The sequence below is a fragment of the Schistocerca americana genome, chromosome 7, assembly GCF_021461395.2.
Source record: "Schistocerca americana isolate TAMUIC-IGC-003095 chromosome 7, iqSchAmer2.1, whole genome shotgun sequence".
Taxonomy (NCBI): Eukaryota; Metazoa; Arthropoda; class Insecta; order Orthoptera; family Acrididae; genus Schistocerca; species Schistocerca americana.
The window spans coordinates 12168041-12195176 of record NC_060125.1 but is presented as its reverse complement, the minus strand read 5'-3'; the positions used below and the strand labels follow the sequence as shown (position 1 = coordinate 12195176).

The 27136-nt window shown below is 38.7% G+C and overlaps 1 pseudogene; it reads left to right on the top strand.

The window, feature by feature from the left end:
- LOC124622220 overlaps positions 1 to 26817 on the top strand; it is a 64462-nt pseudogene extending 37645 nt beyond the window's left edge.
- Positions 26818 to 27136: the final 319 nt, after the last annotated feature.

Below are 27136 nucleotides of genomic sequence, written 5' to 3'. Positions count from 1 at the left end.
CATGCACATTAGGTATGTGGTTGGTATATGGAAGAGATAAACTGCAGTTAAATCCAGCAGGTATGAAATGAGTAATCTTTTCTTGAAGTTTTCAGCTTGCACCCTCCTCCCTCCCAGACATACAAACCAGATACCTCTAGCTAAATAATTTGTGAGTATATATAATTTGCCTCTGTCAACATCATGTTACACTAACCTATTTGTGAGATTAAATTAAAGGAAAGTAATCAGAACTGGAAATTATGTAAAGACATTTTTGGCTATGTCCCTGTGTTGTATTAAAGTTAACATAGTATTTCTGTCCATGTGATGGTAACTATGATTCGCCAGCCACCGTTGCCGAGCGGTTCTAGGTGCTTCAGTCCAGAACTGCGCGACTGCTACGGTCGCAGGTTTGAATCCTGCCTTGGCTCAGATGTTAAGTCCCATAGTGCCCAGAGCCATTTGAACTGTGATTCATGATTATCAGAGTCTATATGTTCCAAATAAAAATTGGAACTTCATGTGTATAAATGTACAAATTATTAGACAATGGGACCAACAACTGACACTTTTAAATTGATGACTAGACTAAGACTTGGCGATAAGTTTGTTTCAGGACATGGTAAGGGGGGTGAGGTGTGGGAAGAATCAGCTCTCTCTTTGTGAGCATACCAGAAATCCTTTATCAACCGAAGGTAAAATAAGATATAAAAATACAGGGTCAAACAATTAATTTAAGTATCTTAAAAACCAAATGACTAATAAAATTGGAAGCTAAGAAAAGTAAGTTCATAGTAAGTAGGGTGAAACACAGGGGGCTGCAACATATTGCCATTGTTGTTTGACTTGTCTATCAAAGAAAAAAGAAATGGATCAAAACAAAATAAAAGTGAGAATGGAAATGTATCAGAAGCAAATAGGAATAAGCAAGGAACATATTCTTTAATTAAAAAAAAAAAAAAAGACATGTGAGGCAGATGTTCCTACAATTTTATGTTCAAAGCACAGCAGCCTGTGAAAGCAAAATATTTATGACATTGAAAAAAGAAAATCAGTGAGTGAAAAGTGTGTGTAGGTGAACTGTGGTGAAAGACTGGATATTGGAACTTCTGTTATGCTGCCCAGTATTAGTTGACTTGGTAGTAAAGGAGCAAGTTTGCAAGGGCAGATAACTGTTTGGCTACGTAAAATAGAGTGGGAGTATGGAAAAGCTAGTCCAAGATAGGATGAAAAAGATAACAGCAACTTAAAAAATGAACCCCATGAACCCCATTCCCATCTAGTGAATGCAGTGGTTGACAATATCTTGTGACATTCACCTATAAGGCTCAAACAATAATTGCTAAATAAAAATACAAAATGTTGACAAGACTGTATCTAAGCTGTCACTCTCTTTTGAAACAAGGGTGTTTAAACCAACAAACACGCAGGAAAGCATGGACAACTCACACACTAGAGAAGGATGGGCAGTATCATTGAAGGAGTGAGCATGAACCGTGTGGAATATGTGTGGTACAAGTAAAAAAAAAAAAAAAAAAAAAAAAAAAAAAAAAAAAAAAAAAAAAAAAAAAAAAAGTAATGATAGTAAAATTCCAATCCCGGGAGCGGAAAGACTTACCTTAGGGGGAAAAAGGACAGGTATACACTCGCACACACGCACATATCCATCCACACATGCAGACACAAGCAGATATATATATGTCTGCTTGTGTCTTTATGTGTGGATGGATATGTGCGTGTGTGCGAGTGTATACCTGTCCTTTTTTCCCCTTAAGGTAAGTCTTTCCACTCCCGGGATTGGAATGACTCCTTACCCTCTCCCTTAAAACCCACTTCCTTTCGTCTTCCCCTCTCCTTCCCTCTTTCCTGATGAGGCAACAGTTTGTTGCGAAAGCTTGAATTTTGTGTGTATGTTTGTGTTTGTTTGTGTGTCTATCGACCTGCCAGCGCTTTCGTTCGGTAAGTCACCTCATCTTTATTTTTATATATAGAAGTTTATTATTTTATTTACCAGTCTTGCAGTTTCCTTGATTTCTTGCAAAGTACAGTACAATGAAAACCTACCATATTGCATAACAAGTAGATGAGTATAAACTTCAGAATAGCATCTTCGCCATTAAATGACCTATGTTTTCTTTACTAACAAGAGAAGGGACAGAAGCAATAAACACAAAATCAGAACTGCTTTTGCTTGATTACAGCAGGGACAATAATTTTTAACATCTACATTTACAACAGATCATATTTACAAAATGTTTTCGAAATTTGCTCTGTTTGCTCAAATGAATGTATTGCACTGCTCAATAATTCATTTACACTCAACCCCGACTGCTGCACATGCTGTGGGGTGTGTCATCTGGTTATGTCATATGTTCAGTGTTTCTCACCAATTTTTGGGGTATTTTGAAATGTACAAAAAGGAAAATGCAGAAAGTTATCACATTTTGCTGCACATTACCTGCGTCACAGAAAAATAATGTATACAAATCTTCTCAGATTTGCCACTGAATAACTTTGTCCAAGCCTCACAATATTTCACCAACACAACTGTTCGTCATCTTCAGGTAGTGGTGGGTCCTGTCATCACTGCTGCAAGATGTGGCTGGTGATATTCGCACAGCAGAATTGAAATTTGTCAGGCTAGAAGCAGGAGTACGAATGTGTGGACAGGCACTCCCAGTTGGATGTAAATGCCATTCATAGTAGCCTTCTGCTTATGTGTTGTGGGCAATGACTGCACTTCTGGACACTCGTGTGGTTAAGAGCTGAATTAACTCTCTGCAAGGTACTGCATCAGGTCATACATCGGAGGATCTGGTTTCTACTGTTTTAATTTCATGGCAGTCAGTGCTGGATTCTGGGCAGTGCTTAGTCAAAATTCCATATTCCTGTTGGTAAGATTGCCCACCGTATGGATACATGCCTCATTCTTAAAAACACAGTCCTAGAGTGATGATGCTGAGGATAAAATTTCAGTCCTCTTGGGAAACGTGTGGTGCCCTGTATTCAGGCAGTGCTCTACTACCATTAATTTACTGGGTGGCATTTTTGTCAGCGCTGTTGAACACAGTGTTCTTGCACAATGTGAGGTGTCTGCCCTATATAAGGTTTCCCATAATGGCATCAGATCTTATATATGATCTGTGTTTTCTAAGGTCAAGATTGTCTTTAACTGAACACAAACAATTCCTTAGTTTTGCTGGTAGACGAAAAATACACTTGATTCTGTTTCTCTTAGCGATTCTTTTAATTTTGAAAACATGCCACTGAAATATGGCAAGAAAGCCATTTGCAGTGCTTGTCTAAGTATCTTCATTTACATCCCTACACTGAACTTGCTTTGCTCAGAACACATTGCAAATCTGTTTACAAGAATAAACATTCTGCTGGAACACTGTTCTTAGGTGTTACAGTTCACCAGGCAGACTGTCGGTATCTGAAATCACGTGTGCTCTATGTGCCAGGGAGTGTAAGACACTACCACATTGTGCAGGGTGACGGCAACTTTTGGACCTCAAATATAACTCTGCGTGTATCAGTTTGCAGTAGAGACTAAGCCCCAGTGCTATGTCAGCTTTTCTTCTAACCGTGACATCCAGGAATGGTAAGCTGCTATCTTTTTGTACTTCCACAGTGAACTGAATATTCAGATGGAGCGAGTGCAAATGCTGCAGGGACATAGGTAGTGTCTGTATTATGTGGGCCACACCACAAATGTCTCTTCAGCATTCTGCCAGAAGGAGGAATGTTGGATATTTACTAAGGGAAATAGAGGATCTCCCATGGGAACACTGTCCACTTGATTAAAGTAGTTGGTGTTACATAAGAAATTGGATGAGGTATGCACATGTTTAAACAGCATCACAATTTCTTTCTCAAACTTGCTGCTAATAACCTCTAATGAGGGCTGCAGGGGCACTTTTGTAAGTAATGATATAACATTTGAGCTAACTAAAAGATCTGAAAGTTCTAGTTTAAGCATCTTCAGGTATTCTATGAAATCCTCTGAATTCTAAATATGATGGTCATAGTCATCCACATGATAAATTTCAAAGCTGTCACGTGGAAATTGCCAGTTGCATCTTGCAGCAGTGATGGTGGAAATCACCACCACCTGAAGATGCCAAAATGTTGTGTCACTGAAATATTGAGGGAGGGACTTGCATAATGTTATCTGGTGGGAAACCCAAAGTGTTTTTGCAACAGATCTATTAGGCAAGCCTGAAAAGTCACATATACTCCAAGCAGTAAGTACCTGTTATAAAATGGTCACATTAGTGAGCTTGGCAATTAATTAAGAGTTTATCAATAAATTTGGCTTCATTTTGCAAGAAATTGTGCTGTGTTCCAGTACTCCCTCTTCAACAAAACTAATGTCAGTTTCTGCTCCACCTCTTCAGCCCGAGATCCTATGTATACTCTTGAGCATTTGTGTAAGATACCTGTTTATTTATAAAAATGAAAGTAACTTCTATCATGACTTTCCCATTCTTGTCCAGTGGGTTTGTTATCCTGCTGTTGCCTACTGCAGACTACAAGATTACTGTTGAAGATTTCTGCAAAGTTTTTCTTCCGTTTTAGTGTACCAACATTTCACTGTGTGGTAATTGCCTGGTACTGTTTAACGGGTGTTTTAACTGTTGTTTCAGAGATGCAATACGAAGCAAATGCAGTGAGGATGACTTGCTTGCCATGATTGGGGCAGCAGTGAGAAGAAAGAAGAAACAACATGGAGGTAAGATACATTACAGCAAATGTAACTCTGTAGATAGAAAGAAAATTTCTGCTTAACAAGTCATAGCAAACATAAGAGCAAAATAGAATGAAAAGCAACAGTGATAGAACCTGTGTTTTTTGTGTAAACTTGGATTTAATTTTTTATTTAGTATTCATTCTGATTAATGCCCATTGGTCAACAGTATATTTCAGCCCTAGAATTTGGTTCTGCAAGGTCCACCAGATAACCATATATGGCTGTTGTAACTCCTTTATTGGACTTCAGAAGTTTTCCAGCAACAAATCTTTTTTTTTTTTTTCTTTCTTTCTTTCTTTTTTTTTCTTTTTTTAAAAAAAAGCTAAAATGCAGAAAACATCATAAAGCAAACACTCACAGAAAAGCATCAGTGTCCTTGAAGCAATGGAAACTCCAGTAGGAATATCAACAATGTTGGAAAAGACAGATTACTACTTACTGATGAAGGCTGTGGCTGAAAGCTTTATGTAAGTGTCTTTTAATTCTTCCCATCTGCAGCCTAAGGTATCTTCTTTATGGTAAGTAACAGTCTGTCTTTTCCTTCATTATTCATTAGTGTTCTTTTTTTTTATTGCTGTTTAGCAAGCATCGTGTGGTATATAAGGGATGTGAATAGCGTCAGATGTTGAATCATCACTCTGGAGGATATGAAGGTGCTGCATATTGGTGTGAGACAGCATTATCTGATGAGAGTTTGAAAGAAACCTCATTGTGGATGTCCATTTGGTCCCCTGGTTAAACCTTGCAACATCTGTATTTTTGGAGTATTTGGATCTGACAGTGGCCTGATGTTGGAAAGTAAGGGCTTACTCATCATCAATGTTCCAGTTGACTACATGAGACCACTACAAGAGAGCATCACTGTGTAGTGTACTGAGTACATTGTAACCTGTTCACGTCTGTGACTGCCATCTGAGAACAAGTACAGTAAACTCTCGTGCAGCTACACTTTTGGCTAGCTAGATTGACACTTGACAAGTTTCAATTTGCGTGCACCTGGAGCCAAGCATTTGCTGGTGTTTTTTGGCAATCTACTGCTAATCAGTGCACTGGTGCGTGTCAAAAGTCCAAGTATCGTCAATTCGTGCGTGTGTTGGTTGAAGCTCTAGTGCGTTTCTTATTCGTATTGCATGGTTTCATGCCACTGCCATCTATTGGAACTCCTTGGAAGTACAGTACATACAGTATTGTTCTATGGAGCACAACGTAGGCCTGTCGAAACTGACAATTAGAGTGCGCCACCTAACACTTTCCACTTGTTGTCGGTACATCAAAGCTGAGTGTTTAACAGTGAACGTACAACACCCTGTTGTGTTGCCACGTGGGCTTGGGTAGAACAGAGGAAATGGCATAGATGTATCGAATGCTTTCATTTGATGGCTGCCACAGCCTGGTTTCAAAAATCAAAAGTTTGTCTAGTGCATCTCGAGTGTTGTCAAGTTGTGCATTTGTGTGTTTCTGATTTGAGGTTTTGTGCTCCCACTATGTGCCTTAAAGTGTCCAGAGATAAAAGGGGCCAAAAACCATAAAGGACTCAGTCGAGTGTCTGTAAAAAGAACACTGAACGTGACTACGGGCACGTAACATAAAATGAATGTGATCTTGTTGGAAAAAGATCATCACACTTTGCAGAGAATTGATGCTGGTGAGCCACCCACAAAAGTTGCTGCAGAGTAGGAGTACAATTACTGATCGGAAGACAAATCGATCAGGAATTGAAAAATTTTTGTTCCATCCAAGCATTGGGCAGCGCAGTGAAATCTTGAAAAACAATGAGAAAAGGTGCACATCCTCAGTTAGAAGAGGCATTATTTTTGTGGCACGAATAAATAAGAGCCAAAGGTGTGTCAGTTTCAGGTCCTCTAATTTGTCAAAATGAGCTAATGAGCTGATAGAAGGAAAGAAGCAAGAATTCCTCGGAAGTAATGGCTGGCAGGATCATTTCAAGAAGCAGCATGGCATCCATGAAATTGCCATCAGTGCCAAATCATTATCTGGGGATGAAGCTGCTATGCTGATTTTAAGAAGAAACTGCACACAATCATTGACAAAGGAGGTTATACTGACAATCAACTTTACAAATGTGATGAAACTGGGTTGAATTACAAAATGCTGCCAACGAAAACCCTTGCCTCTAAAGAAGAAGAAATGGCTTCCAGATACAAAAAAATCAAAGAAAGATTTACTGTCCTCGCTTGCAGTAATGCCACTGGCAATCATAAACTGTGTCTTACTTTAATTGGCAAATCCAAAACACCAAGAGCATTTAGACACCAACCAACCAGCTTTCCCACTGAGGTACACGAATCAGTCTTAAGGCATGTATGAACAGTGCCGTGCCATCTTCAGAGAGTGGTTCCAGGCAGAGTTTGTTTCAGCTGTAGTAAATTACATGGAAGGAAAAGGACTTCCTTGAAAAGCGCTACTTCTTGTGGACAATGCTCCTTCTCACCCAGGTGATCTGCAAGATGGGGATATCAAAGTTGTATTTCTTCCACAAAATGTCACATCTCTATGTCAACCGATGGACCAAGGTATTCTTGAGGTGATGGAAAAACATTACAGACACAAGATGCTGGAATACTTAATAGGTGTGATTGATGCTGCAGATGATTTTGTGGAAGCTCTTAAAAAAATTGATGTTTTAAGTGTCATTCATTGATTGCTGAAGCTTGGAATCTAATTCCTCCAGTTCCTCTTGTTAGGTCTTGGAAAAAACTCTTAGATCGTAAGGCAACCTAAGTGGTGGGAAGGAGGAGACAACACCGAAACTCAAGCTGACATAATTTTGGTGAATTTACTGGAGAAGCTGGTTGTAAAGACACACACTTCGAAGACATTGAAGAGTGGATGGAAAATGGCATTTTTTCATGTGACTGAGGATGAAATCGTCCAAATTGTAACCGATCATAAAGCGTTAGAAGACTATGTTTCTGATGATGAATCAAAGAAAAATATTCCTCACACATTCTGTTACGAAGTGATCCAAACTGCCCTGGAGTACATCAGCCAACAGGAGGAGACGATTTATCCTGAAATAGTTTGATTTCAACGTTGGAGATGTATTGTTGCAGCAATAGTTTCTCAAGCAAAAAAAAAAAAAAGAAAAAAAGACATTCGTGACTTCGTTACCAAAAAATAAACTCTAATGAAGCATCCTAGAACTTCTATGTCCATAACTTAAAAATTTTTTTTTTTTTTTTACTTTTCTTGAAAGTTCCTCTGGACAGACTTTTCGTTCCTTTGAGTAATCTCTAGATTTGTTTCATAATTTTGTTCAGTAGTTTATTTTTTATTCAAAAGAGTAGGTAATAAAATTAAAACTCCTGTTTTTTCCTGCTGCCAAATAAGGGAGATTTTTTCTGTAAGAATGCAAAATAAACGAGCTTTGTTATACAGCATTTAAAAACTTTGAGTTTTCAATCATAGTTTGGTGCCTTTTTAACATGTCAACACAATTTTTTCAGTAAAAAAGTGTAGGGTTATTTGCAACCATATCAGTAATGTTTTACATACCCTACGCACGTTTTACGATCGTATTTCGCAATATTGACGCAATTTGGAGTGTTCACATGTGAAAACAGGGGGACTTTGATTTATCTGGAATTTTCGTTATCGGAACTGACCACCGTCCTGATCATTTCAGATAAACAGGAGTTCACTGTAATAGTCTCCTTGCAACATGCTGTGTCATACAGCTAGGAGCAGCCAGACTATGGAATTGCCGTCCTGCGCATAGGCTGCCATTAACACCCAAGCAAATGACTGCATGTGAAGTGGTGCCATGATCAAGAAGTATGGACTGCTAATGAATGGCGTCACATTATGTTCACTGATGAGTCCCAGTCCTGCACTGCTCCAAATGACTATCGTGGAGAAGTTTGACAGTGACCCGGGGAGATGGGGAGAGGTCCCATTCTTCCACATTTTGGGGGGGGTGGGTCACAAAGGAGTCCCATGGTGTGGGGAGCCATTGGGTATGACTTCAGGTCACGGCTTGTAATGGCCGTGGGAACTCTGATGGTACAGCAGTGTGTAATAGTATTGTGGTGCTATTTTTCAACAGGCCGGTGCTTGTCCACATGTAGTGTGTGTCTCTTTAAATTGTCTGTGTGATGTTGATATACTCCTGTGGCCAGCAAAATCCCCATATCTGTCCCCGATATAACATTATGGGACCAACATGGACGTCAACTCCATCCCACTGCCTGTATCCATGATTGCAATGTCCAGTTACAACAGTTGTGGATCACCTTTCTCAGGAGGGTATACAGCAGCTATACGACATCCTCCCGCACTGTCCAGGCCAGACAGGGTGCATTGCTGTATTGATAAGTGGGCTCAAACTGATAAGTTCTGTGTAAATTTGACTCTGTTTTGTTATCACTGAAATAACATCACATACCCTCTAAATTAGCTATGTTTCAATTTGTTTTCTCCCCACCTTCTGAGTGTCTCACTTTTTTTCAAGCAGTGTAATTTAAGACAGACATAAGAATATGAAAATGGGATGGCATATCACATTGCTATTCAACTATGCCCCTAAGAAAATTGTAAGACAATGGAGAAGAGCAGGTGCACTATTACACTGACTAGAACGTAAACTTAAAGATAGAATTATATTGTGTAACCTATACCGATGACATAATACTAATTGACAAAAACATCACTGATATGCTAAAGCAATTTGAAATATTAAGGGAGCAAGCTAGGAAAATTGGACTACTAATTTCACCTGGAGAAAAAATTCTTGGCTGATACCAAAATGGCACTGGGTGAACTTATATAGGCAATGACATAGTATTCGGTGTTAAATAGTTTAAATAATTTGGTGAAAAAGACCACTGAACATCATAATGAAAAGAAGGCCATAGAATCCAGACTTCAGAAAGTACAAACTGTCTCTCAGTTAACTAAAAGTATTTTTCCTGGAACTCTAAAATCTAACATTGTACAACAGTGATCAAATTAGAATTTCTTTATGCATGAGAGAGACTCTTTGTCCAACACAAGACATGAAAACAGCAAACTGAATTAGAAGAATGTAAAATTGTAGTAAAAATCTTAGGTCCAAGAATAAAGGATGGGATACATCACACAGAACCCAGTGTGAAATCTCCAGGCAAATTCCTAAAAGCTCTTGTTACAATGTGTCTCCAAGGAATCCAACTTGTGGGACATACAGAAAGAATGTATCCAAACAGGCAGCTCATTGGATTCCCACATACTTGAAAAATAAGATCCTACTGATGAAAACAAACAGGAAGAGACCTTAAGAAATTGGAATCACCACATTTACAGTATTCTGATGTAGTGATGAGTCACACAGAGTGCAGTTTCACAGTAGCTTGATCGATGCTTGTACTTGTGTATGTAGTATATGCAAGTGTGTACAGCGTCTATTCTGGTGTACTCACAATATGCTAATTTAGTGGCCGAGCAGTAAACCGGATCCCTACTCGGTTCCAGTGTGCTGTGCTAATTATTCTTCTTCACTTGACATTTATGCTTGGAGCTGCAAGAGAGGTCATTTTCCAGATAGTGCCACAAAAACAACAAATTCTCAGATATCAGTTTAACTTACACGCTTCAACATCATAGACAACATTTCACATTAATATGTTGCAGAACAGTAGATTAGTGTTAAAATTGCCAGAGTAAACATTGTTCTCCATGTGACAGATTGTCAAAAGATGTCCAAAATCGATAAATTTTATATCTCTGCACAGAGAAGCAGCTGGTTGCTCATTGTCATCTGTGGTGCTAATCAATGGGTCGAGCTCGTTGCTGGCACAGCGCCACCTCAAGAGTAAGTGGCCCCTCATCCCAGCAGGTGTCGATGTTTAAACACCCGTATAGCTCCCAAGACTTACTGCGTCTGTGGATAACTCCATCTCTGCACAGAACTTCCCACATTTCCCACACAGTGGGCCCTCGTGTCTCTTACACGCAATAAATCTTCAAACTTATTTCATTGGCTAAGTTAAATTTCGAGTGTGATGTGCTATTTCGTAAAAAATAGCAAACGGTAGACATGGATGTTATTGTGACTCTTTCCTAAGGCAACATTTGTGTATTACACTTGGAGAAGTGCACTGCAACATAAAACAGTAGACCGTAAGTTCAAACAATGGAAACTACAGGTTGGAATATCAGCAGTGTAGGAAAAGATAGAGTGCTAATTACCATAAAGATGGCACGTTAAAATGCAGACAGGCACAGTTAAGACACTTACACATAAGCTTTTGGCCACAACCTTCATCAGAAAAAGAAATAGAAATACACACCATTCATTCACACAAGCAAGCACACCTCACACACACATGACCGCCAACTCCGACAGCTCAGACCAGAATGCTAGTCTGTAAGTTTGCTACACAATAAAATAATTATTCTGAGCTACAAGAAAAATGGATTCAAAGAACTAAACAGCTTGAAGAAAAAAAAGGGAAGCTCCCTGAAGCAACGTAGTTTCACGAGTGTGCATACCAGTGGTAAATTATGAGAGTCGCAACTCTCTGAAATGGATACAAAGGCCACCAGATTGCATTAGCTTTGTTTGTGTCTCGGATTGTTACCAAGAATGGTAGGAGCTATAAGAGATGTGAAGAGTGTAAGATGTTGAGTGATCCCTGTGAAGGACACAGATGCCCTGTACTTCTGTGAGTCAGCATTATCAGCACGCAACAAAATTTGAAGGGGCCTAATTGGGTGTCTCCATTTGCCAGGCTGATTGAATTATGCAATATGCAGATTTGTGAGTCATTCAGATGTGGTAGTGGCCCCATGTTGGACTGCTTGGGAATGTAAGGGTGGTGTGCTTGTCAGCAAGCTTCCGGTTTACCGTGTCTGACGAGCCCATGGGAGAATTGCTGTAATGTACGCCGAGCACATAGTAACCCTTTCACACCTGCACCTGTCATGTGACCAGCAGTGAGACATTCTGCAAGACCCGCGATGACAGTTGTCAGTGAGTATGACAACGACATAGGGAGAGGGCGTGTGGGGCAGCATCGGATATGACTTCAGGTCACTCTGACAGCACAGCAGTATGTCATGGACATCCTACATCCTCATTTGCTACCTCCATGTCCAACGGAGTTACAAGAGACAGACCAGTGAAAACATATCCAGTTGTTGACTCACAAAACGGTTTTGAGCTGTGACGCATGTAGTCTTAAGTGAATCATTCATACAAAAAGAAAAGAAGAAGAAGCTAAAGTCAGAATGTGAAAAAATTGGAGAATGGAATAGATATTTGAAGACTTCACACTTGAAACTCCCAGTTTTCCTATTGTGAAAGTGCCTTTGTGACCATATGCATTTCACTGACAATAAACTTTTTTTTTCCCCCTGGGTCTTGGCTCCATATTTTTTCATCCAGTTGAGTCAGAATACTTGCATTGTATTTGTGAGGTATTGTTTCAGTCTTGCAAGCTAATCTAAAATAGAAATCCCTTTTGCATCCTAGAAAACAATGACCACTCTTTCTCTCCGATTAAGTCACCTTGGCTATTTTTGTGCAACTGCTGTTTCATTTCATCCACGGGAACAGATTGGTGCATAGAATCAGTTGTGTGTCAGATTGTCCCAAATTGTTTTTCACATTAGGTTGTAGTCAGGCTTCAACAGACATGCCACTCACTTTCTGGTATGGCCACGGCATCAAATGTTTTGCACATCTTTTTAATTACTGATCTTGCAATATCACACTGTGTTCTTTCTCAGCATTTTCATATTTGATTGTAATTCTAGGAAGTTGTTCATGAGTCATCTTACAGAGACATATGCTACATATGAATTCAGCCACCCATTCCTTAACTGTTGACTATGAAGGAACTCCCCCCATGAACCATGGACCTTGCCATTGGTGGGGAGGCTTGCGTGCCTCAGCGAGACAGATGGCCGTACCGTAGGTGCAACCACAACGGAGGGGTATCTGTTGAGAGGCCAGACAAACATGTGGTTCCTGAAGAGGGGCAGCAGCCTTTTCAGTAGTTGCAGGGGCAACAGTCTGGATGATTGACTGATCTGGCCTTGTAACATTAACCAAAACGGCCTTGCTGTGCTGGTACTGCGAACGGCTGAAAGCAAGGGGAAACTACAGCCGTAATTTTTCCCGAGTACATGCAGCTCTACAACTTGACTAGAAGAAGAGATCGGTTGGTAGGACATGTTTTGAGGCATCAAGGGATCACAAATTTAGCATTGGAGGGCAGCGTGGAGGGTAAAAATCGTAGAGGGAGACCAAGAGATGAATACACTAAGCAGATTCAGAAGGATGTAGGTTGCAGTAGGTACTGGGAGATGAAGAAGCTTGCACAGGATAGAGTAGCATGGAGAGCTGCATCAAACCAGTCTCAGGACTGAAGACCACAACAACAACAACATGAAGGAACTGACTCCTAATAAGTAAGACGATGCCTGTAGAAAAGTACAACAAAACAGTAATCTCAAAAAAGGACAGGATAGCCAGTACATTCTGTAGGACATATTAAAAGTGATTGGTAAAAGAGACTTGGTGTGTTAAATGCAGCTTTTGGTTACATGATAATTGAATTGGATAGATAAACAATCTACTTGCTAAGTGGCGGCAGAACACACACATAAAAGAAGATTATAATTAGGCAAGCTTTCAGAGCCAGTAGCTCATTCTTCAGGCAGAAGGGTTGAAGTGGAAGGAAGAGGGGTGAAGGATAGGTCTAGGAAAAATTGTAGATTTTGAGAAAGTTACCCAGAACTGCAGATCAGGGGAGACTTTCCAGATGGGATGAGAAGGAAAGACTGATTCCACATCTACATACATACTCCACTAGCCACCATATGGTGCATGGCAGAAGGTACCCTGTCTCACTACAATAGTCTGAATAAAATTACTTGATAGTTGACATCAATCACTTGCCGCAACAATGTTGCCACATTGGCTACCAGCTACCGTTTGGTTACAGGTGACAACAAACAAGCGGCTCACTTCACAAATTATGTTAAACGTTTAACACAGAGCAATTTTTCTAGTGGCTGGTGCAAGGTATGTCAGAAATGTTGGATACTCTGTCGACTATTGATTTAAAGTGACCAGTGACTGAACTGGGGAAGACGACCCGTTTTGTATCCCTGACTGTAAACTTGTGTCCTAACCCAGCTGAGAAAATTGTGGTCAACAGTCTGCAGCAGTACTAATATCATGATCGCTTTGTTCATGGCGATTAAAGCTAACGCTTAAGGGTAAACTCAAGACAACAAAAACTCAATTTCAGGGCTGAAAGCAAATTAAAATTTCTCCGTTTCATTTGTTACCTGTAACTATCCTTACTCTAGCTGCACATGCTGCCATGTTAGAAACCAGTGAACAGTCCATGTGGGCACTTGTTCGTGGATTATAGATGACTGAGGCAGATTCCAAATGAAGAAATAGTGACAGGAAGAAAAATAAGACCAAATAGAACAGTCAAAACAATGATGAAAAATGATGCAGCAAAGTATTAAAAATAAAAAAATACATTTAAACCAATTAATTGAATGAAAATAATAATCACACTCTTTTGGTTAGATTTAGAAATAAAAATTTTGCTACATTGATGAGATTCAAACCTACGACATGCTACACATTAGATTAATCTGCCAACCATTGTGCTATGCCACAGCACTGCATGAAGTATTTATATATGTGAATGTAGTGACCCAGTTGCAACTATGAACTGCAACCTTAAAAATTTCAGTTTCACACAATGTAGTGAAAAGCTTATCTAATGTAAGATGATCTCTGTGAATATGATAACTATATGTATGATACTGAATTACACCTTGTGCTGAGTTATTCGGTAGTGTTTGGTTAGTGCTATGAATGAAATGTGTGTCTTTCATTAGCATTGTTAATGTGTGTTGTTTTTGGTGTAGCTATCGCGTGTCATGAAATACATAATAAAAGTGTCGGGCTCGTAATTCGGGATACAAATACATCAAGAAAGAATGCTGAACCAGGAATTGGAAGTGACTGGCCAATTTTGGTGGAGTTTGGCAACAGCAGACAGTTCAAGTGTGACGCTGACTACTCTTATTGGCGTTTGAAGTGCCAACTATCAAGTAATTTTATTTCAACTGTAGTCAGTTCCTTTTCCGTTCCATCTGCCAATCGATTGAGGAAAAAGTGAATGTCTATATGCCTCTCTATGAGTCCTAATTTGTCGTCTCTTATCTTCGTGGTCCTTACGCATAATGTATGTTGGTGCAATCAGAATTGTTCTGCAGTCAGCACAGTGTTCCTCAAAATCCCTCCAGGGATTCCCATTTGAGTTCCAGAAACATCTCCATAATACTTGTATGTTGTTGTTTCGACCTACTGTTAACAAATCTAGTATCCTGCCTCTGAATTACCCCAATGTCTGCTTTAATTCGACCCCTTGTGGATCCCAGACACTAGCATCCTATATCTGATGTCCATCACAGCTGAGCCACACTGTAGTAAAATCCACCCAACAAACGAAAGATGATTATTCGCCCTCCCTACCATGACCCTCACAAGTTTGTTCCATTTCATATCACATTGCAACGTTATGTCCAGATATTGAAACAATGTGACTTCATTCATGACACTACTAATGCTGGATTCTGGCATTATGGATTAGTTTTTCCAACTCATCTGCAGTAACTTATATTTTTCTACATTTAGGGTTAGCTGTCATTTATCACACCAACTGGGAACTTTGCCCAAGTCATCTTTTATCCTCCTAAATCACTCAACGATGACACCTTCCATACACCACAACATCATCAGCAAACAACCACAGATTACTGTCCACTTTGTCCATCAGATCAGTTATGCACATAGAAAATATGAGTAATAGCGCTCCTATCACACATCCCTGGAATGATCCTAATGATACCCTAGTCACTGATGGACACTCACCGTCGGGATAATGTAGTGGGTTCTATTACTTCAGAAGTCTTTGAGCCACTCACATGTCTGGGAACCTATTCCATGTGCTTGTACCTTTGTTAAAAGTCTGCAGTGAGGCACTATGTCAAATGCTTCTCGGAAATCAAGAAATATGGAATCTGGGTTTGTGAATTTTGTGATGGCAAAGTTAGAGGAGCAATGCATCTGCATTAAATTTTGCGTGAAACTCAAGAAAACCTTTACACAGACACACCAAATGATGCAGGGAGCCTATAGCGATGAGTGCTTAAGCCATACTTGGTGTTATGTATTATTCACACGTTTTAAAATGGCTTTACAAAAGTCAAAAATAATCCTTGTTCAGGACGCTCTTAGATGTCCCCTGATGACGCTTGTGTCAGGAACGTCAAAGAAATTGTGTGTGGCAGTCGAAGATACACTGTCTGAGAGATTGTAGAAGAATGTAACATTTCAATTGGATCATGTTATGAAATGACACAGCATCTTGGAATGCATTGTGTTGCCGCCAAGTTCATTCCACGGCTCATGAGTCAAGACCAAAAAAACTTTTGGATCTCACAAATGAGAATGAGATGTTCCTTGCGAGAATAGTATGACCCCTGCAGACTTCTTTTTATTTCCAAAGTTGAAAAGGATGAAGTTTTGCTATGGTAGATGAGATAAAAGAAAATTCGCAGACGGCACTTTATGCGACCCAGCAAGATGTGTGTCAAGACTGCTCCTGGAAGTGGAAATGATATTGGGAGCAGTGTATCAATTGTGGAGGAGAGTATTTCGAAGGAGACAATCCATAGTAATTAAAAGATAAGCATAGAAAATTTTATGGACAAAGTTTTGGAATTTTTTGAACAGACGTCGTATGACAAAAGGGCATGCTGAGTTGCCCATGAGCGATGCTTTGTACTGATTTGTGGACATAAACTTATTGGTTTCTATGAAACTGATTAGATTCAAACCCAGAATATGTTCAAGAATTCTGCAGCAAACTGATGTTACGGGTATTGGTCTGTAATTTCGCGGGTCTGTTCTTTCGCCCTTCGTATATACAGGAGACGCCTCTGTATTTTTTTCCCCAGTTGCTAGGTCTTTCTGCTGGGTGAGAGATTCACAATAAATACAAGCTAAGTAAGGGTCCAGTGCCATATAGCACTCTTTGTAAAACCAAATTGAGATTCCATCTGCAACTGGCGACTTATTTGTTTTTAATTATTTCAGGCGTCGGGGATGCTTACGAGGGTGGTTTGAAAAGTTCTTGAAACAGAATAGAAAAAATGTACTTATGTCACTGAAACTTTTTTGTTTTTCAATGTACCCTGCTTGTAGATTAATTCACTTGGTCCAACAGTGTTCCAATACCTCGATCCCATCTCGACAATGATTTTCCTCCAGGCCTATAAAATAGTTGTCAACTCAGGCTATCAATTCTTCATTTAAGTGAATCTTCATCCACAAAGAAAAATTTTAAGTTTAGGGAAGAGGCACGTGTGGCAACAATTCATACCTTAGTTTGTGTAATTTTACCATGGCGATGGTACATGCATGCGAGCGTGCATTTGCTTGATGCTAGACGACTTTCTTCCTTATTAAACCTGGCCTTTTTCGCATATCATTTGTTGCAATTTGTCCAGAAGGTTAGCATAGTATTCTCCAGTAATTGTTTGCCCAGTGGGGAGATAATGTACAAACAGAATCCCCTTCTCATCCCAGAACACTGATGCCATGCTCTTCCCCGCTGAAGGAATTTGGTGGCGCATCCCAGAACACTGACGCCATGTCCTTCCCCGCTGAAGGAGTTTGGCGGCGGAGATTCAGCATGTTTCCACTGCCTTGATTGTTGCTTTGTCTCTGGGGTATAGTAGTAAACCAAAGTTTCCTCGTGGTCACAAACCAGCACAAAAGATCTTGTTTGTTTCTCCTAAAACAGGCCAAACATTGTTGTGATATGTCCATTCTCATGCGTTTTTGACACAGCGTCAAGAGTCGCGGCACCCATCTTGTGAATACCTTTCAGATGACATCTGGCAAGCGTGAGCAATTTCATGCACTCTAAATTGGTGATCCTCCTTGATCATTATGCGGACTTTTGCAATGATTTCTAGAGTAGTGACACGTTTTGGCTGACCTATTCATGGATGATCATCATCTAAGCTCTCCTGACCAAATTGAAATTCATTTATCCACTTGGCAACAGTTGAAGACAAAGGAGCAGAGTCCCCTGGTGTTTTCTGGAAATCGGCATGAATGTCCTTCACTTTCATACCTTTCTTTATGAAGTATTTAATCACTGCTTGAATCTCGACCCAACCCCCCGTCCCGTACCGTCGCGTCTTTGCAGATCACTGCACAGGAACAACAACAGAGCCGTGTCACTGCCACAGCTCTCTTCCAAGAGCACTGACATGGGACGGGTTTACAGGCAACAGTCCAACGAATATCATGTGAACAACTTGTGCTAGTGCTGGCCTCTTGTGGTGATTGTTGTTAGGTGTCTTTGTGCTATTGTCAAATGACGGTATGTTTATATGATTCTCTTGCATGAATGATTTCTTAAATGCAAAATTTAAAACATTTATCTCCTACTGCCACACCAGACTGGTCAAGTGACTTGATGGAATTCTTTGACTCACTTAGTGATTTTACATAGGACAATAAATTCCCCTGCTTCTCAGCCAGATCTTTTGCTGAGGTATGACAGTGGTAGTAACCTTTCCTTGTTGCCATTTGGCATTCTCTTTTGAACCAAGAGTGCAGTAGCTTTTCCTTCCTCAGTATTTTCCAAATTTCATTGTTAAACCGCAGTGGCTCTTTTGCATCCTTAATTCGTTTACTAGGTACAGACTTGTTGAGAGTGCAATTCACGATCTGTTTAAGCTTTGACCATAATCTCTCTACGTCCATCTTAATGGAACTAAGTGATGTCAGTTCTGTCTAAGTAAGATGCTAACATCTGCTTATCTGCTCTTTCTGGCATGAACATTTTCCTAGCCTTCTTGACTGATTTATTAATTTTTGTAACCTTAGTTGTTATTATGTTATCATGATTATTAATCCCCATCTCTATGCTGAAGTCATTGATGATATCTGGCCTGTTTGTAACTACAAGGTCTAAGATATTTCCATTGCATGTGGCATGGCAAACTAGGTGCTCAAGACAATTTTCGAAAACCACATTCAAAAGTGCTTCACAAGATTGACTGCACCCCCTGCAATGAAGCCATAGGCTACCATCTATACTCAGTAGGCTAAATTCACCTCCAACTAGTATTGCATGATCTAGGTATTTATGTGCTACTGTCTGTAGACTTTCTGTGAATGGCTCCAAAACTGTCATAGCAGAACTGGGTGGCTGATTATCCATTAATTAACGTGATTTCACCTAGACTTGTTATACGCAACCAGATAACTTCACTGTCACAATCAGCTTTGACCTCAATAGAGACAATGGACACTCCCTCTCCTACAGTGTCTAACCTGCCTTTCTGATATATATTCCATTAATCACTAAATATGTCAGAGCTTTCTGCTCTCGGTTTCAGCCATCTCTCAGTCTCTGAGAATAATTTGAGTGCGATACTATCCTGGATGGCAGTAAATTCGGAAACTGTGTTACAAGTACATTGACAACTGATAAAATTTTGACAATCTACACTGGAGTGAATTCAAAAGATAAACCTCAACCAACATTGAATGTATCTTGGTGATAAAGAGCCCAAATAAATAAATTGATGATTTTATTCCATTTCATCTGATTGAATGAAACACACACAGCATAACTACTCAGAAAACAACTATAGTGCTGATTACATTTACTATCATACATGTAGCACTCTGAGAACATTTCACCTTGTCATAGTAGTCCTGTGTTTTGGAACTAGGCAGTGCTTCATTTCACAAAGCGAAAGGAATAGCTTGTGTAAAAAACAAAAGAAGGGGAAATAGTGGTTGCTGGTGTTTTTAACACTATCATTCAATTTAGTTCCTATTGTGAACTTTGCAGCTAGGATATGTAAATGCTCTGAGACTGCTATTGATAATATCTTTATGAACAAATCTAGGGGAAAAACATCATATCACAAAACCAATAGTAAATGGACTATCTGATCACGACGTGCAGCATCTTGTGTTAAATGTTGAAACTTGTCAGGATAAAAAAATATTAAATCTGAGTACAGGAGGATAATAAATAAGCCAGAAATTGAGGAATTCAGGAAATTGCTCAAAGACATGAACTGGAGAGATGTTTACCTGACTCAAATGGAAAATGCAAAGCATTTATTAATAAAGTTACCTCCTCTTTTGAAAATTGTTTTCCCCTAAAGGTAACTCAGATCACACAGAAGTCAAAAGATAAACCATGGATTATACAAGGAATAAAGATATCATGTGGGGCAAAAAGGAGACTGTATCTACTATCTAGGAACGTTTCTGATATTAGAATTGTAATGCATTACAAAGAATACTGCAAAATATTGAATCAAGTAATCCAGAAATCGAAGTAGCTTTATTAAGAGAAAATGATAATTGTATCGGGCAACAAAATAAGAACTGTTTCAGATATAGTGAAGACAGAGAGAAGTGGGGCCAAAAAGGAAGTGGAACAGATAGCTCTAAAAGTAAATGAGACTTTGGTAACAAGTGCATGTAGTGTTGTAAATCTCTTAAGCAAGACTTAATTTTTGTTACTGACGGCTCGGGGTTATCAGGTTCGGTGAATGGTGCAATGGAGTATCTGGGACCAGTCTTTGAAGAACATCGTGTAGAACCTATTCGAGGAACTTTGAATTCCAACCATTGCTTCTCAGTATACTTACTCCTTAATGAAATTTGTTGCAAGTTATATATCTATATTTCCAACAAGTAGCTCAATACATATTATCAATACTAGGAATAAGAAAAATCTACATAAAGACCTAAAATCACTTATGTTGGTCCAAAAGGGGGTCCAATATTCAGGAACACACATTTTCAATAAATTACCAGCAACCATTAAAAACTTGGTTTCAGATAAAGCACAGTTTAAACAGAGTTTGAATGACTTTTTGATAGGCAATGCCTTCTACTCTATAGATGAATATCCTAACAGAGACTGAAAGGCCAGCTTAAGTAAAAATATGTTAGATTTAAGTTTTGACAGCACTTGGTTGCAACAGTCAAAATTAGGTATTTTGTGTATGATAAATTTATTAATAGTGCATAACAATGTTTCATTCTGACAGCGTATTAATTCTGTAAATATTAGCTTTTCCAGTTTATTGTATTGTATTCACCTATTTTGACAATCTCATGACAAATGATCAGGGTAGTATTCATTATATTAAAATGTTTTGTGTTATACATTCTGACATGTTCCACACCCTCGAGAATCATCTCATTTTTTCGGTGTATGTAATGAAAACTGAATCAAATCAAATCCAATCACCATCTCTCATCATGTAATAACTTCACTTCTTCTTCTTCCCTTGTCGTCTCCTGTTTTTCCAGTACTCGTCCATCTCCTCCTCATGTTTTTCCCCCTTTATTCTATTCGTGTTGTTCTCAATCCCCTATTTCTTCTGCATTGAAAGCCTTTTATTTTTATTTACTTATTTTTTTTATTGAGGTGAGTCTCTACGGACTGCGTGGTAACAACCGACTTCACTCTAGTGTCCAGGTCTTGTTCTTGCTCCAGCTTTGACTTCCTGCCAGTATCTTCTGAGCCCCTGCAAGAAGTGCCTTTTTATGCTCTTCAGATAATGGTCCTCACTGTCTTTCGGATGTTGATGCCATGTTAAAACCTTGGTAGTTGGTCACCAATCTTCTAAATTTGTTCCTTTCAGGAATTTCTCTCTGAGATACCAATCTGCTTAAGATCTTTTTCACATTTTTTGAACCATCTCGGCCTCGTTTTCTTAGATGGGATGAAACTCCATATTCTTTTTGTTAGTCGATCACCGTCCATTTTCATGAGATACCATAAAATAACAATCATTTCTTCGTAATGGATGCTGTGATAGGTTCTGTCTTGCTGCACGAGTCCTCATTTGCTCTCATTCGCCATTGTCCATCGACCCATCTATTACCTTAGGATTTTCCTTAATATCCTACACTCACGCTTTTCCAGCCGCTCAGCTTACCTTGTCTATTCGTGGTCAAAGATTTGGATGCTTATAAGCCCTCAGGTTTTACAACTGTATTATAATGTTGGAACTTGGCCCATATACTCATAGACTTTTTGTTATAAGTATTCTTTGTCAGTTGGTATGCTTGGTCTAACTCCCTCATCCCGACAATTGCTTCTTCTTTTAATCCATTCTCCAGGTGGATGACTTCACCAAGATACCTGAAATTCTTAACTCATCCAATTTTTTCCCAGGTTGGTTATCATCCATTCAGGTCCATCACAGATGTTCGTCATATGTTTTGTCTTTTGAATAGAGATCTGGAGTCTAACTTTTTTCAGCAATTTCTGACAGCCTATTTATCTTGTTGACTGCTGACTCTATGTTGTTAGCAAAAATGGCTAGGTCAGCCGCAAAATCTAAGCAGCCAATGCACACCCCTTTGTTCTTAGGACCAAGTCTGAACCACTCTTCATTTGTTTCTCCTTGGGCTAATAACTTTCTCCACTCTTGAATGACCTTTTCCAAGACACAATTGAAAAGGTTCAGATACCTCACCCATAAATTTAATTTTTGACACTGTGTTAGTAAGAGTTTGTTTGATCAGCTTTCTTTTCCAAAATATTCATTACTGCCTGTCAGTCGATGGAGTCATATACTTTCTGAAAATCAACAAATATGACCACATAGTTATTTTTCCAATTTTTTTTGTACCTGATCATGCTCTTCAGGTTAAAGATCTGTTCTGCGCAAGAATCGCCCTTTCGGAAACCAGCTTGATAGTCCCCAACCAGTTGGTTACAATGATCTTCTATTCTATTCTGTATCACTTTGGAGAGAATCTTATATGGAACAGATACTAATGAGGTACCCTTATAGTTATTGACATTCTATTTATCACCTTTTTTGTGTATACGATGGATTAAAGCTGACTGCCATTCAGTTGGTATCATCCCAGCTCTCCAGATCTCCTCAAAAAGTTGGACTAGTATATCTAGAGTTTCATTATTTGCCAGCTTCAGTAGTTCCACCACTATTGAATCCTCTCCAGCTGCCTTATTATTCTTAAAGTTGTTGATGATCTCTTTGGTCTCCTCTTTACCAGATGGAGATGAGGGGTAGTTTGTGGATTGGGGCACATACAGGGAATCTTTCTTTCGGTTCATCACAATTAAGTAGGTTTTCAAAGTAACGAGACATTATCTTGCAGTTCTCTTTGTTGGTCAGGCCGAGTGTGGTGTGCGTACTGTAAGACCTTCAGTACACACACCATCAGATTATTTGACTTGTTGCTCTAACGAAGTAAGCGAGTGTCAGCAATATGTCTCGTGGTCTTATCATGGCATGTTTATCTTCTGCCATTAGGTCAGACGATAGAAATGCCACTTGCACACTTAGAGTAGCAGATTGATGGTGACCAACTTTAAATAGAACTTGATTAATTTTCACACACATTTATTAAAATAATAACAAATATAAAAATTATTTAACTTGGTTCTGGATGCTATTTACAATTGACAATCTGAAGTTCCTTTGGTATTGGTACGTTAATCTTATTCTTACATATATCTCGGATACTTGACAAAAGTGTCTATACATTTATCTTCATGGCTATGTACAGGAATATGGTAATCTTATTAGGCGCAGACTGGATCTTGACTATGGACTGGCACAGACAATTGTAGAACTCGTACAGACTGGTACAGACTAATGCAGACTGGTACAGACTAATGCAGACTGGTGCAGACAAATGCAGACTGACTGATCGAAGGTCTTTACACCCGTTATAATACCTCGCACGTTCATGTATCACTGCGTGAGTGTGATGCGCGAGGAGAAAGTGTTCTATGTTAGCAGCAATCTCATTGGCTGCGTTACATATTAATACGCGGATCGGCGGAAGCAGAATTTGGTCCGTCTCTATGGCAGCACCATCTCGTAGTGGGGAGATGGACGAGTGCTGCGCCTGCGCTGTTGTGCTTAGCGGGGCGCACTCTAGTGGGAAATTTGTGTACGCGCTGAATATGCGGAACTATGTACACAACACTGAGCTTTCCATTTTCGTCTCTAAAACAAAAACTAGGGGCTTGGTATCCTTTCAAATTCGATTTGAACGTCTGATAGAAATCTCTGACATTGTTTATCTGGAAACGCTGATCGATCTGTTCTAACTGCTGTTTCTCATGCAGTAGAGTTCTGGCTGCATATTTTTGAACTTCATGGAATACATCAAAATCATCAGGTCTCCTGGTAGAGTTCCACTATTTCCATGCACTTGCTGTTTGGGCCACCACCTCACCACAAACCTCATTCCACCATGTATGATTCCTCTTTTTAGCTGTCAGGATTGTAGTATTAGCTGCTTGTTGGATCATGGAGGCAATGTCTGCCCATTTATGGGATTCAACTGTCAGTTACTGGTGGCATTGTTCCATTACGTTTTGATTGATTTTGAGCTTCGCAGTATCATATTTATGAAATTTATTTCCGGTTTTCACAGTCTTATTGAGAGGGATGAAATTAATTTTGATCTTGGAGAGGTGATGATCCTTTTACATTCAGTATGTTATCTGTAAAAAGGTTTCTTTCTATTATTTCTGATTGTTTGATGTTGTTTCTTTCTTATTTCTGTAATCCATGCTATCATTGATTCCTTCTTCCAGAACTACTCATTCAGTAGAGGTCTCTAAAATAAGATTAATCTTCTTTTAGCCATTACTTCTGATATTTTCTCAAAATTTTTGTATATCTCCTCATTACTTCTCATTTTCCAGCCATCTGTAGCTTGTATTGCAACCATTATTTTCTAATAATGCTCCTTTGTGGAACCTCTGTTCTGTCCAGCTTATAGTTCATCATTAGGCATCCTCATCCATGTAAACATCCTGGTCATACCACTGTGGGATAGTGTTTAAATTTGTTTTTTTTAGTTGTACATTTCTTGTTGTAAATATCCTTTGTCAAACGATTTGCTCTCTCCAGTTTGCTGACTCTTGCATCTACTGTTAATTCTTCTAGTCCATTTTGTTGTACAGTTTGTCCAATATATTTAAATTTACTTACTAATGCTATTTTACATTTTTGTTTTTCTAAGAATGTTGATGCATTGTTTGAAATTGTCATCAATGTTGTTTTTTCGTCTGAAATTTTGGGACCAGCTCTCTTTGCTATTTCTTCCAAAAGATTTCTTTTAATAACTGTCTGTCAGATTTTTTGAAAGTATATCAGAATCATCTGCAGAAGCCAGGCAGTTTACCTTAATTCCATTTGTTTTTCGTCCTAAAACTATTGGTTCAATTTTGTGATTTTTTTTCTCCAAATTCCAATAACTTTCTATTTTTTCTAGAATGTAGTGTTACAGTAAAGGTGATAAACTGTCCCCTTGTCTAACACCAGTTTTTATTTCAAATGGTTGAGATACTTCTCCCATAAATTTAGCTTCAGTCACCCTATTTGCTAGTGTTTTGAGGATTATGTTTGCTTTAACACAAAATTCTTTGATGATTTTACCCATAATTTCTCTGCCTACCAAATCAAATGTTTTCTTGAAACCAATACGTGATACTATTATTGGTTTGGTGATTAACAGTCTGTGGAGAATTATCAATTTTCTAATAAACATCTGTTCTGTGCAGGGTCTTCCCTTTCTAGAGCTCCTTGAGATTCTCCCAGTTATTTGTCTAAAGTTTCTACAACTCTGTCCAGAGAATTTTTGATAATATTTTGTATACCACTGGCAGAAGTCAGGCATCTCTGCAATTGTTGACATTTTGTGTGTCCCCTTTTTTTCATAGCTGTGGATTAATGCTTTCAATAATCTCTTCAGCTTTCCAAATGTTCTCAAACAGCAGTTGTAGATCATTTGTGTGTTCTGACTATTTCAATAATTTTGCTGTAGTGGAGTCTTCATTTGTTGCTTTGAAGTTTTGGAATGATTTGATGGCTTCATGAATTTATTGTTCTGTTAGTGGAAAATCTTCCTCCAGATGTTGTGGGACTGCTATTATATATTGCTACAATGTGCTGTTATTGTTATTGTTGTTGTTGTTGTTGTTGTTTGGTTGCCTGTTCTTCAGCACTATCTTTCTGTTTCGTTTATCTATTTGCCACCATTTTAGCCCATTTACCGGTATTTTCAGCTTGTTCTTCACTTATTTGACCTTTTGGTGGCTCCTCTTGAAGAGATCTTATTTCTCAGCATTTAAAATTACATCATCTGCTGCTCTTTCGCATCTGAATTTCATCATGTCCAGTCTAGTTTTTTCATTCATTTAACCATCCATCTTCCATGACTCAAGATCCTAAATTTTCATCCTTATTTCTTGAACAGTCTCATTTCTCTTTTTACATTTTCCAGATGAAGAAACTTTTGGTCCTCAAAGCTAAGATTAGTATCACTTTTTTTTATTTGTTTCTGCCTATGGCTGCTATATCTCTTTAGTTAGAATATTTTCTCTCTCTGTATTTGATTATAGTCTAAGTCTGAATATTTTTATAAGTACATTTATTGCTGTAGCAATGAGTAAAATAAATTGTATTGCACTGCCTGTAGCATGTAGCACCATTTTGACTGTTAGTCCTCTTGCTGTACAAAAAGTAGCTTTGATGATTACTTAATGCAAGTATTTTGTAAGAGCTGTGGAATGGTTAGTATCTGTTTATATTTTTCTGATTAATTCAAGCTCGTCAATGCACATCCTGTGTTAAGGAAATATTTGCACTGAATTTACTGTGTGTTAAATATAAGCAGTGGATCCATTGGGGTAGTCTTTTTGGTAGAAATATGTCAAGGTGAACAAAACAGGAGATGGTGAAGGAAGAGAGGGAAAAGATCAACATTTGCTTCTCATCAGCAATATAACTGGGTTGAAACATTCAGTGAAAATTATCTGTGACAGGAAGTTGTCAGAAATACATTTTTTGAAGAAACTTTATGTTTGTATAAGCATTTATTAAATTTAAAAATTGGATTTCATGTGTTAATACAAAAGGTAATGTTTTGCATTGCAGGCATGCTGAACCTGTCAAAGATGAAGAATCGGCCAATGATTCTTATTGGAGGATAACAGTATGTATAACTTAAACTTGAGATTCTTGAAAATAAAGCTAGTCAGTATTTCTTAACAGTACTGATTTAAATACATCTAAAAGATCGCTGTTACCTAAATGAAAGTTGACGAGCAAAGTCTTAGTGGACATTTGTATAAATTTGTCATAGGTGTTATTTACAAGAAGAGTAAATAGTTTCAATAGGAATGTGGTGAGACATTTAACAAATGTGATGACCACACATTAATAGGACCTTGTAACACTACCATTATGATATTAGTATGCTTTTATGTAAATAACAGAAACCCTGTCCCTATGTTGCCACGTATAACCCTC